Below are 12,891 nucleotides of genomic sequence, written 5' to 3'. Positions count from 1 at the left end.
CGCAGTTGACACCGTCATGGGCAGGTCGGGCAGCTGCGTCTGCTGGAACATTTCCATGTATGCCACAGTGACTAGACAACCACTGATATATTATATGGCGTCCTTCGTCAACTATGTGATGGTGGACTTCTCTGATCTCTGCGACGAGCTGCTCATGTGATCCATGTCGCAGTGCTGAGAGTACACTCTGTAGGGCTCCCTTGGAATCACAGAAGACTGACCATGCATGGGGCGATTCCTCCTGAATGAAATGAAGAGCGGCATGCATGGCTACCAGTTCAATAGCTGTCGTTGATGAAACATGTGACCGGTTTAGCTGTATTTTGACGGATCTTGTTGGTATCACCGCAGCAGCATCTGAACTTGCAGATGTGACTGAGCCATCGATGTAAACGTGTACGCGACCACTGTGCACCTAATGTAAATGTTATAATGTGGACTGCTTCAGGGCAAACGACGGCATGTTAGCCTTCTTCGGGATTCCTTGGATGGTGAGGCGTATTTCAGGTATGTTCAGGCACCATAAAGGTGATGATGGTCTTGCTGCAGGCATGTAGTTCGATGGCAATGAGGTACGATCGGCAGAAATTATACGCCTGAAAGTTGCGTGTGGCCTTTCTGCGAGTAGAGCGGCAAGATGGTGAGAAGGTAGTCGGGCAACGTACCGAATAGGCGCCCTGAGAGCGTCGGTTACCAAGCACGTTGATATTGGGTGATCTCGAGCTACGACAATCTTTGCCGCTGTAGATGCACACCTCGGAAGACCGAGACACGTTCTTAGGGCTTGAGCTTGTAGTCCGTGGAGTACACGCAGGTTTGTATTGCAGGTGTTACCAAGCACAGGGAGGCCGTATCTTGCGAAACCGAGAAACAAGGCGTTATAAAGCTGCAGCATTGACCACACCGATGCGCCCCATGACTTTCCGCCGTGAAATTTGACATGTATTGTTGTTATTAACCTCTTCTTTAGGTATGAAACATGCGCGCTCCATGATAGGTCGCGGTCGATAATTACCCCGAAAAAGCGGTGTTTCCGTGCATTTGCAACTGCCTGCCCATTGACATTTACAGTGTAACGCTTCATTGCCTTTCGAGTGAATGTAACAAGGCAGCATTTCTCTGAAGATAGCTCTAAGTTCTGTTTTCGCAAGTACAGTAATGTTAACGTAGCTGCCGTTTGTAGCTAAGCTCGTACCTGCAGTCATGTTACAGCAGACGCCCAAACGTAGATGTCGTCGGCATATATTGATACATTAACTGTGTTGGGCAAGCATCTGACTAGGCCAAAGAGCACTAGGTTGAAAAGCGTCGGGCTCCCCCCCCCCCCCCCAACACTCCGCCTTGCGGTACTCCACGGAACGTTTGGTGTTGAGTCGTGGCGCCATCCTCGGTCATCACGAAGAAATCCTTGTCGGTCGAATAGCTGCACAGCCACTGAAAAGTGCGGCCACCGATTCCGGCTTCAATCAGAGCCTCTATAATGGCACAATGTGCTATATTATCATAGGCGCCTTTTATGTCAAGGAATAACGCCGTAGTGAGTCGTTTCAGATGTTTTTGATGTTCAACAAACGTGACCAAATCGATGACATTATCTATGGATGAGCGCCCACGCCGGAAGCCAGCGATAGCATCTGGGTACACGTAATTTTCCAGGTACCATTCCAGGCGCATCAAAATCATTCTTTCCATTATTTTCCCTATGCAACTGGCCAGAGTGATGGGCCGGTACGATGACAAATCTAACGGTGATTTACCAGGTTTGAGAAGTGGAACCAAGCGGCTGCAGAGAAATCGTAAAGTACACCCTAACCTAAACACAACCTACAGACATGATAGCGTCGGGTTGTGCTTTTAATGTAACAGAAAACGTAATTCTGTTGCGCGGAAACTCATAAACACCTTTTCCAGCGTTTCTACCACTCATAAAGCGGCGCGCTGCTATCGGTTCCTTGCAACAACACCATCCAGATGGAGCTCGCCTCCGCGCATCCGCAGCCCACGCAAGAGGCCGAGTTTCTTCCAGAAAGCTCGCCCGCTCGCCTTCATGCACAACGTTCGCCGCTAGCGTTTCCCGGTTAACATTACGGTTAAATAATCTGCAGTTGCCGGGAAGCGTGAACAGCAGTCAGGAATCTTTGAATGCTATCGCGTTACAATGATAAAGGCGGAGCTTATGTGTCCTCAAAAATTTATATTTATTTATTTATTTATTTATTTATTTATTGGAGGAGGTGAGTGAGTGAGTGAGTGAGTGAGTGAGTGAGTGAGTGAGTGAGTGAGTGAGTGAGTGAGTGAGTGAGTGAGTGAGTGAGTGAGTGAGTGAGTGAGTGAGTGATTTGTACTACATTTGGGTGGTCCGCGAAAAAAATTCGCCATTTGGCAGAACATCATGAAGCCACACATAGCCCAACCAAGACTGGCTCAGAGACGTGTACATACTTTGCATACATAGCGCTAAGTGCTTGAAAGATGTCGCTTGCACTTTTGTTTTTCTGTTTGCGCGTCTAAGCACAGATAATGAAGCCATACTAAGTTACCAAGGTGCTCCGCTACACGCCGAATTAGCGTCTAGTATCAGGGTACAATCTCCTTAATCGAACGTCACCTGACGACGCTTGGCCTATAATTATGATCGGAAGTGTCTGCCTACATATCCTTTTTTTTTCAGGAGTCATGCGGAGATCAGCGCGCTTGAGGCTGAACATTAGAGGCCATGCAAGTTGCTTTGCAAGTAGTGTACGGTTTCTGAGCACCAATATGGACAAGCTACGCTGGCGATGTGCGCTCGAACGTGTCGTTACTTCATCAGTACAAAGGTTTAACGCACTTTGTTGCATGACAGGTGAAGGCTGTGGAAACTACCCAACGACCATGCTGAAACTCCATACAGCGCGGGTAACAAGCCGCATTCTCTACCAGGTAACCATATATCACCATCATAGAGCCAGTTCGGGCGCTTGCATGAAGGCAGTGCTCATAGACGGTCTTGGCTTGGCGACGAGCGTTCCCGATTCGGCTTAAAACCAGAAGGTTAAGAACGAACCTCAGTCACTTTTCCTTGAACCTTCTGGCCACCCAAACCTTGTTTATTCAAATTCTATGCGACTCGGTGACTCTTATACGCCGGTAATGCGTCTCCCCGGAGATAGTGTCCAATAACTTGTTCTCAGATCCATTCGACACTGAACACTGAACCTCTTTCGTGTGATAGGCTTCGGATGGTCGAGACGGAGTCGCATAGAGCCGCCATGGTCTTTTGAAAACGTTACCTGCAACGTCAGTGTGCAACTGCTGAAGTAAAGCTATTCTTTTTTGTGTGTGTGCTGGACTACGCGAATCTGCAGCTAGAGTGTATGAAAAAGCCTGCAAGCCTACACAGACTTTTCATCCATTTCTAAAGCAAATTATGTTTTTTGAATAATAGTAAAATACCATAGCTGGAGGCGTACTGCCTTCCAATCTCTCCAGATGAACTCTAACCCTACCTATATATATATATGTGGGGCGGCCGACTTACAGGTGCTCTCAGCTGCGCAGATGAATTCTGTATAACTTCTATTGGTGCGTCGTGGTCTGACCAGCTGGATTACTGAGCTTTGTCTACAACTGTCCGTCGCCACCCTGCCAAAACTGAGGACCTATTCTACACAAGATGTCGTAGTACTCAGAGACTCAAAGCAAGCGCTGCAGTGACTGTATCATGGCCGACGGCGTGACGAGTTCACTAAGCAATCTCTGGCACTGACTAAAGACCTCAGGAATAAACGCTTTAATGTGAAGCTTTAGCGGGTTCCGTTCGAATGTTCGAATTGAAAGCAACGAGAAAGTGGACGCCCTGTCGTGCTAGGCGCTTTCAAGCGTTCCTGGAAGAACCTGCAGCACACAAGAGATGCAATCCGCGACCATTTTCCGATGCTTCACGATACTCCAGATAAGACCTGTCGTGTCAAAGGACTCACTCGCGAAAAAGCTGTCCTCGTTTACCGCATTAAAACTGGTTCAGACTGCACACAGGAATGATTATTTAGGATGGGGCGAACCACGGCCCCACTTTGCGCCTTATGTAGTGAAATCGCTGACGTCGAACACTTCACCTGGTTGTGCCCACAGTTCGAAGACAAGAAGAAAGACGGCCTGCCGAAGACGGGTCTTCCACCCGCGAGCTTTCAAGACGTAGTGTTTCCTGAAGAGCCAGTAGTAATCAAGGAAAAAGTTCTAGGGCAGCTGATTGGGTTTCTTCGAGGTCCAAATTCATGAGCGTTTGGTGAAGAACTCGTACTAGTAGCGTATGAGATGCTCAGCGACTGCCAGCAAAGCGCCCCAGGCTAAGCCCGCCTGTTGGACCACCATCACTGTATGCGTGCGTGTGTGTGCACGCGTGCGTGCGAAATCAAACGTTCCAAACGTTATGTGCGCGAAAATTGGGGATCGCTAGTTATAAAGAGTTTTTGTTAGGTTATAACGACATGACCTTACGACCTTACCTCGTACGAAAGCACTTATATAAAGACCACGCATAATTAAATAATGCTCAATCCTAAAAGAAAGGCACTCGTGGCTGGCCTTCGTCCGTGAATTACCTTCATAAAATACATGGTATTCACTAAAGACCTCATTCAGACATGTCGTACATAGGCGGAGGAATAATTCAAATTCATGATAATGTTTTTGCTTGGAGAACTTCTTTCAAGCAGGAAAAAAAAAAAGGCAGCCAACGTTATCGACCGCTTTTTCCGCGCACTTGCATGATAATGACTGCCTCGTTTTTCTCGTTCCGTGAGCCTTATGAGACCAGAACATTAAGCGGTGACTGCTGGCGATGACATCGTTTAAGGGGTAAGTTTAACCAGCTTATCTTGTTTCTTCGCGAAGGTAATACCAGCGAGTTATTATTGCAGTCATCTTCCTTCTGGAACGTAAGCAGAAATTAAAGTTGTATTGTGTGCTCGTTGCTGTCGCATATAGAAAATATCCAATGATCGCAATGACTTAAAATTGAACTTAGAATCAGCTTGTGCACGCGTACTGTCTTCTTTATTTGGCGGTGTTTCTTTGTAATTGGTGGACGTAATTTATGCGTCTTTTGTCCTCTCTGCCGTCTCATTATTTCCTTTCTCTTAGTTTGCAGTTCTGATTGCTAAGCTTTCATTTTAGCTAGCCGGCTCTAGATTAGCTAAATAATACTTTCCCAGACACTAAATAAAAGAAGCGTTTCGTCCTTGTTCAACAGGAACAATCGTGTTCATGCGATTGACACCTCCAGAAGAGTGGTGAATTGGACTAGAGACGTCAGTGACGTGTGCGGATACCAGAAAGTGGCAGACGCAGTCAGAAATAGTATATGAAAACTTTGCACTGACTCCCATTATGCGAAGCAGGGGCGTGATAGCTGGCGCAACGTTATGAGTGTTAAGCATCGCACTGTCTTCAGCATTATCGGTTGCAGCAAACAATTACAGATGGGCATGAAACAATCTCCTTTCGCAAAGAAGAAATCTTTATTCAGTGACGACCCAAAGCCTGAGTCGTCTTCGTTTGTGGAGGTGGTGTTTCCCGGTGGCAGGGGGAGCCCATAGACACGACATTTTCTTGCTCCCAATTTCATATTGTGCCTTTCGTTTATTACGGCTGGATTTGTTTACATTCTTTACCTTTCGGCAATGTGTCATCGATAAGCTGCTCTGGAGCGTAGCTTAAGCCAATAATTGAGATGAGAGGCCAGGCAGACTTTCGTTCAGGCGGGGCAGTATTCTTCGTTGCTACAACCTCGGTGGTGTGGTTGAGAGATAGTATTTTCGACTGTGTATTTGCGGGTCCGAAGTTGGAACCCTCGCGGGGACTTTTTGTTTTTATAAAATTTTCGCAAGGCCGCGCATTATCACTGCGACGAGCACTGAGAGTGGCTACGGACATTACCGACCCCGGGGGACATCAAGACAAACAGGAGAATGGAGCTCGAAGCAGCTAGCGCTGTAAATGAAGATTTGTACGAAATTCAGTTCATGCCAAGACATATTTGGAAGCAATGAAGGCATCCTCTTCGGCAGAAAATATAGAAGCAGTAAGTGTGTTCATGACTTGTTTCCTCCCACGAACGTGGGGTAATCTTATGGGGAACGTGCATAGAGGAAAGGTTTAATAGCTAAGTTTTGAGCGTTTAACATTTTCTGGATCGAGCTTTATTTCGACTGCAGCGCGCACAATGTTTCGTTAGCAACTACATTTCAAAATGATAACCACGTGAGTTTGTTGCGGTATGGTTGAGAACGGCGGGTGATTCACTCCGCCATAGCCGCAGAAAACAAATGCTGCCGCCTTGAAACTAACGTAGCTTCCCACTGGGACAAAACTTCTGCGAATGAGTTTGTAAAGCCTGAATATGGACGCATATGTGTAAAATGAGTTGCCGTACCCAAGTAATAACGATTCAAACCAATAGGTTTGTTCTCTACACTCGCGGACAACTTTCTGTGGCTATGAAGGGAAAACTACGCAAGCAAAGCGCGTACAGATGAGAGTACTTCTGAAAAGAATCCCGAGTTTTAATCCACCTTAGGTTAGGCTGGGGAAGAGTAAATATTTGCACCTTATTAGCAACAGTTTAATAAGACATAACACACCGCTGAGTGCAAAAGTTCACGTATGTTGCCGCTTTTCCCTTCCGTGTCTGGGCGAACGCGAAACCGTCGCACGTGGAAGCGGCGTCGATTGAGCGCTTGTTCCGAGCGATCAAAAGCACGGCCAACGCTGCCGGACTACTTGGCGCGGTAACACATGTGCAGCAGCCACGCGCCCGTAGCTCTCCCTTCATAGCCACAGAAAGTTGTACGCGAGTATACCAACGTATTGGTTTTCAATCGTCATTCCTCGAGTAAGGTAACTCATTTCAGAGACTAAAAAAAATTTCGGTAAGAAAGTTCTGGCAGTGGGTTTTGTTTGGTACTCAGCATGCACTTGATATTCGGGAAAAACCCCATGTGGAAAAGACTGCCCTCATGGTCGAATGACTTGACTGCAGGGGCCCTATAACGTAAAACTATTCCAATCTGTTTTATTCCCATCTATTTACGTCAAATTTACGTAACCACCGACGCAAACATCTGGTGGTAACGCGCAGTTTTGTTTGAAAAGCCCAATCAAACACGCTTCTAGTTTATAGGATGTCACTTCCTCTTGCTTTCAAAGCAAATGGCATTGCCTACATTGAGCAGTTTTCTTATCTAACTGGCTGAGAAGAGGAGAGGAGCACGCTCAAGTAGAGCTTCGATAGGGCCGAGCCAGCACAGTGAAAGTAAATAACTGAATGAGGACGGTGTTGCCGGCATCTGCGATCGGCCCGCTTCCACTTATTTAGCTTGCGTTGGATGGTCTAAAAGCGCGGCGGCGTCCAACGGAAGGTTAAAAATGCCGCTAGAACGTATCCGCAGCAAAGCAGAGCTGGCAGAGCAATGTCGTATACGTGCCGAAAGGTCTGGATAACTTTGTACTGCCGCGCAAAATATTTTATTGTAGGCAAATAAATCCATGCTACACGGCAGCTCCAGGGGAAAACAACGACGAAGTTCGAAGGAGGCTTGTGGGCATTTATGGGTCCGTCTTTTTCGAAGCTTCCGAGCCTTTTTTGGTCATCTAGTGGTGCAAACTTGATATCGTCGGATCCGTGAAGACGAGAAGATTCAGCGGATACCTGATTTTGAGGTGGGCCGCTCTTTTTTTGGACTTTATTGCAACTTTAGTGCTAACGCCACGCTGGCCGAGAGCTAGCGTCTGGTAGACCTAGCGTGGCATGGAAGCAATGCACGTTGAAGGGGAAGTGCTCCCAGGGGAGGACTTTACTGAAGACCTGGGATGGGGACAGTGTCCAGGCGAAAATCTAGAGCTACGACGAGGCCTGGATTAGGTGATGGCGGTTCGCCAACCGAGATGCCTGAACGATGGGGCGCAGGTGAGCGGCGCGGAGGCTCGGCAATCAAGAATCGCATTGTGAAGGCGTCGCTCATGCCACCGATGCCACAAGAACACATCAAAATAGTCATTCGCCCACGGGGTGGACTGAATTTGGAGAAAGCTCTACAGCGGTGGGCAAGGCAATCGTAGAGGCAGCAGGCCTCAGTATTGAGCAGATTAGGGAAGATGTTATTTGCCCTAACTTTAAGCAAAATACCTTGGTTGCTAGTACGCCAGAAAGGAGCAACGCGGAACGGTATGTGAGACTCAGGTCAATCAGAGTGGCAGACAAGGATTTTGAAGTCAGTGCGTACGAGACGGCCCCATACACTACGTGTAAGGGGGTCATTCGCAATGTAGAGGTTATGGATGGCCCCGCGATACTTGAGCGGAACATTGTTAACGATCGCAATCCGCTGGCTATGGCGGTCCAACGAATCAAAAACACAGGATCAGTTATCATTGTTTTCGACGGGTTAAAAGTGCCCAATTTCGTCAGATATGGGCCAACATTGGTCCGGTGCTTCCTGTATCAAAAGCAGTTGGATGTATGTTATGTGGGTGGCAAGCTTGGACATCGAGCGGATGTCTGTCCCGCGCCCGATTGTTTTGAATGCCGAGGATGCGGGGTTCGGAACCCTGAAGAGGATCATAACTGTGTGCCTTGTTGCAAGCTTTGTGGCGGACGACACCTGACCGCGGATAAACAATGCAGACAGTGATACCAGCTTCCCTACGTTGTGTGTGCTCGACGACAGGAGAGAGTCAGGGCGAGCTAACGGCGGAACAGGAGGCAGTCGAGATGGTGCAGCTGGTGAGCGCCCGCCAACGCTCTAAGGGACGCTCGCGCTCTAGGAGCCGCTCCAGGTCGAGGCAGCGGCCATCGTCTGGGACTCCAACGACCAGGAGCCGATCCGTTTCTAGGGAGGCGTGGGTGCGCTTTGCTGCAGCTGGTGGAGGCGGCGGCGCAGCTGGAAGCCAGACCACCTGGGCTGACAAGGTCAAGGGCGGCCTCAGCGCCGGCCGAGCGCGCGAGCAGCGCCAGGAGCATGTGGGTGGTAATAGGGATAGGGATAGGATTGCGCAATAGGAGTGAGAGAATCATAGCTTAAAAGCAGCCATTGGCGGGCTTATCAAAGAGATAGCTGAACTTAGGAACGGTTTACCTTCCGGTAACAGCGATAGCTTAAGACAGGCTAGGAAACATGATGACTCGGTTGAGGTACCAAGGTCTGTGGAGGTCGCAGAAGAGAACATGGCGGACGAAGAGACGCCTGCTCCGAAAAAGAGGGTCCTACCTCGACCGTGCGGATTCAGGGCAAAGTCGGTTCCGAGCTTAAAGCAATGATGGCGACACTGCAGGAAAGTGTAAATCAGATCATTAGTATAGACTGGAGCGGGCAGAAGGACGGGAAAATATCACAGATCAGATATTAGGCAAAATTGAAATATATGTAAGCGAGACGGTGGTCCCTGCTATGGAGCGGGAGTGCACTCGGCCGCTAGCCCAGCAGGGTATGTCGCCGAATGGACTTGAGCTCAAAACTAGTTCACCAAATTTCCGTGGTCAAGATGGCTCTATTACATAGTTTATTTAGTATTTGGCAGTGGAATTGTAGGGGGTTCAATCATAAGAAGGCGTCTCTGCAGCAGTTTGTTAGAACGCGTGGTGCGAAACCTCAAGTGATCATGTTACAGGAAACACTGACGTCTAAGGTGACCTTAACGGATTTCAAAGCGGAAGTTATGGATAATGAACAGGGCAGAGGACTCGCTACTCTCATTAATAGGAGGTTGGCGTATATTATACATGATCTTCACACGGCGAATTGCAAGAATGAATATATTATGGTGGAGGTAATTTTAGGTCGGCAAAGGCCATGTCAAAGGAGCGTTTACCTGCTTAACCTGTACAGTAGCCCCCGGGACACGAAGGAGAGTTTCAAATCTCTCTTGACCACGGCAATCATTCTGGCTAAGGATGCACCGTTTCTTATTGGAGGGCGCTTCAATGCACCATATTATGTGTGGAAGTATGTTTATAGCACTATTAAGGGGGCGAGACTATGACAGCAGGCACTAGACTTGAATTTAACTCTGATTACAGACCCTTCGTATCCCACCAGATGGGGCACGTTGACATGTAGAGATTCGACACCTGATCTCACTTTTGTTCGGGGGTCGGTGGATTCGTCCTGGTCCAATTCTAATATAGATTTTGGTAGCGATCATTACATACTTATGATTACTTTGGTAGTGGCTAATAAAAAGGAGCGCACATTCACGATGGTTGACTGGGATGCATTTAGGAAACGAAGAGCGCAGAGAATCGAAGATGAGGGAAATTAGTTGACCTTGGAACAGTGGACTAAGCTTAAAAGTGACGTTGAGGCGTCCACTAAAGAGGTTAAGACCGATATTGACACGGAACACATGGATAGTCGCCTGGCGCATTTGTTGGAAGCGAAGCAGTCGATGTTAGCGAGATGTAAGGGTCACATATTGAATAGAAGGCTTAGAAAGCGTATAGCAGTGGTTAATCAGGAAATTGAAGAGCATTGTCGGGTACTGTGCAAGCAGCAATGGGATGAAGTATGCAATTCTATTGATGGTCGCATTAAGAGGGGAGGCGCCTGGAGTTTGCTCAGACATTTACTATAGATGAGACAGACACTAAATCTTATCAGAGGACTGTGATAGGTAAGCTTGTCCATCAGGCGTGTCGCGACTCCACGGAGCAGGAGTTTCTGAAGGATTTGGCTGAGAGATACCTTCCGTTGGAGACCCGGCACGATACACCTGACGGGATTTTGAAATATAGTGGGGACGAAAATGCAGCTATGGATGAGGAATTTACTGAAAGTGATATAAGGATGGCGCTGCAGAATCTTGATGGTCGATCGGCATTAGGGCCGGATGGCATTACGAACAAAATGTTACGGAATTTGAACGACGGGTCAATTGAGTTCCTTACGCGGGAGATCAATTGCCGATGAAAGGAAGGCTCTTTCCCGGAAGCGTAGAAACTTGCAACTACTATTGTGATACCCAAACCGGGGAGGGCCATAGGGCTTGAAAATCTCAAACCCATTTTCCTGACATCGTCTTTGGGCATAGTCGCTGAGCATGTCATTTTAAATAGGCCAACGCGTTATGTTGAGGGCAATGGGGTCTTTCCGCACTCGATGATAGGATTTCGGCCCGGCCTCTGGACTCAGGATGCTATGATCTGGATTAAGCATCAGCTCCTTGACCGGCGGTCAAGGGATACTAAGGCACTTATTGGACTTGATGTGGAAAAAGCGTTCGATAAAATTCGACATTCTTTCATTCTACAGATGCTATCGGACTTGAATATGGGGCAGAGGCTTTTCCATTTTGTCAAGGCTTTCCTTATGGATAGAAGGACATGTCTCAGGTTTGGGGCGATAAAGTCGGAAGTCTTTAAATTGGGTGCTGTGGTACTCCGCAGGGATCCTTAATCTCGCCTATGTTATTCAATCTGGCGATGTCGAAGTTGGCTAATACACTGGACACTGTGCAGGGTATTGCCTATTCTATCTGCGTGGATGCAATTACTGTGTGGAGTGTCGGTGGTAGTGATGGAGAGCTTGAGGCTAGGCTGCAGAAGGTGGTAACGCTTACGGAGGAGTATCTGGGTCTCATGGGGTTCTAGTGCTCCACTACAAAGTCAGAGTTGTTGATCTTCAAATCTACGAAGCTAGGTCATAGGCCGAAGGGTTGGGTACCGGAAGTTGAACCTTGCATTAGAATTCATACTAGGGAAGGGTCGGTGATACCCAAAGTTGAAGCAATCAGGGTCCTGGGTTTTGTACTTCAAGCGAACGGATCGAACATTAGAACCATTCAGCGTTTTACCAAGAAGACGGAGGAGGCCATAAGACTTATAAGAAGGGTCTCTAATAGGCATATGGGTTTAGGAGAAGAAGGTGCGGTGCGCTTAGTTCACGCATTTATTATGTGTCATTTCTCGTATGTGGTAGCTGTGCTAAATTGGAATGGGGGTAGCAAAATAAATTGGAAGCATTAATCAGAAAAGCCGTCAAGGCTGCGCTTGGTCTGCCTATGACTACGTCAAACGATATGTTGTTACGACTGGGTTTGCATAATACTTTAGATGAAATTGCCGAGGCTCAGCGTACTACACATAGGGAGCGGTTACTAGGTACACCAGCGGGTAGGTATATTTTAAGGTCAGTTGAAGAAACGGTGGCTGTGTCGCACGAAAGGGCGCCCCTACGCGAGTTGAACTTGAAACTTAGGGCAAATATCATGGTTGATCCGTTACCGCGGAATGTGCACCTCATGCACAATGTAGGGAGGCGGGTAGCGAGAGCTAGGGCTTTGTTGCGAGAGGCAAAGGATCAGGAGGAGGAGTCTGCGTTTGTTGACGCCGCATGGATTAATGGTAAAAATGCTTATTCGGTGGGGGTGGCAGATAGCAAAGGGAGCGTTAGAAATGCCGCTAAAGATCCGGGGGTTGCCGAACAGGTGGCTATTGCTCTAGCACTAATTGATTCAAGAAGAGTTTTGGTGCTTAGTGACTCGCGATATGCGATTAAAGCCTTCTCGAGAGGACTTGTTGCGGAACCGGCTAACAGACTGCTGCAGGATAGGGATATCACTTCGCATGCAGTTACTTGGTTCCCGGCGCACATAGGGACAGTGGAGGGAGCCCCGCATAACCTCAACGAGGTGGCGCACAGGGTGGCACGAGGATTAGTATGCCGTGTACTCCCTGAAGGGGCTGGATCTCCCGCTCCTGAGTACAGGGACCAACTGTTAACCTACAACGAAATCACCAAACACTATTACTTACCCTGCCACATTGTAAATTAAATAGGCCACAGGCGGTTACATTAAGGCTTCTGCAGACACGAACGTACCCTAACCCAGTCATTATGAATAAGATTAATCCGA

The sequence above is a fragment of the Dermacentor variabilis genome, chromosome 2 (genome assembly GCF_050947875.1).
Source record: "Dermacentor variabilis isolate Ectoservices chromosome 2, ASM5094787v1, whole genome shotgun sequence".
In the NCBI taxonomy this organism is placed as follows: Eukaryota; Metazoa; Arthropoda; class Arachnida; order Ixodida; family Ixodidae; genus Dermacentor; species Dermacentor variabilis.
Note: the sequence above shows the minus strand (reverse complement) of the source record.